The sequence below is a fragment of the Montipora foliosa genome, chromosome 6 (assembly GCF_036669935.1).
Source record: "Montipora foliosa isolate CH-2021 chromosome 6, ASM3666993v2, whole genome shotgun sequence".
NCBI lineage: Eukaryota > Metazoa > Cnidaria > Anthozoa > Scleractinia > Acroporidae > Montipora > Montipora foliosa.
Window position 1 is genome coordinate 43,028,889 of NC_090874.1, and position 929 is coordinate 43,029,817.

A 929-nucleotide genomic window follows, 5' to 3' on the forward strand; every position below is an offset into this window, starting at 1 on the left:
CGACAAAATGCTAGGTTATCTCAATCACAAATTAAGATGTCAAGCTTAAAAGATTGCATATTCAGTGAAGTTCGGAGGGAGAATTACACCGGCCTTTGCCGCAATATAGTCGTCGAAAACATTCCCCATGCTTTAAATGCGTTTTTCTCAAATTAAAGCCAACGGTAACTTTCGAATAGATCGTTTTCACGTGACGTCATCATTTTCTAAAATCCAAAACTAAAGAGCCACGAAAGTTTTTATCCTCATCAGACATAAGAGGCGGTAAATTTGTATCCATTTGCAATTTTAAAGCTCAATAGCGTGCTTCGTTTGGAAACCAGAGCATTTTGGATGTCTGAGTTATGGCGGTGCGTGACACGAGGCAACGATCGAGTTTATTGAGAAATATATATTTATCTCATGGTTTTGAGCCTTTTCAGAATTTAAAGCATTAGGAAAAGTGCTTAGGTAAATAGCTGTCTGTTCAGTACAGATGATCACTCGCCTAGATAGCCAAAGTAAGTAACAGATGTTGACACTATTTTCCGGCCGCCATATTGGTGCACCACAGATGTGCACCAACATGGCGTTTTCATACTGGGCTCTGTAAATTTCTGCGAAAAATTTCGACGAATATCTGAGGTTTGGGGAAACGCACAGGCCTAAAACTTGGAGAAGTGTCTTTTTCATTTATCTTCTACAACATCACGAATTCTTGACTTTTTCCACCGGATGGTTTTCGATTTATTTTTTTATTGCGTGACAGTGAAAACGATCTATTCGTTTTTAATATTCCTCCCACGGTAATTAACTCTGGTCAAAACAAAATTGCGTGAATCTGCCGTCCACGCGTGTATTGGTGTAATGGAAGTAAATCTGATTGGCCGATGAAGGACACGTCAATCAATCAAAAGAAGTGGGCGGAAGGAATTTCGAAGAGGAATTTG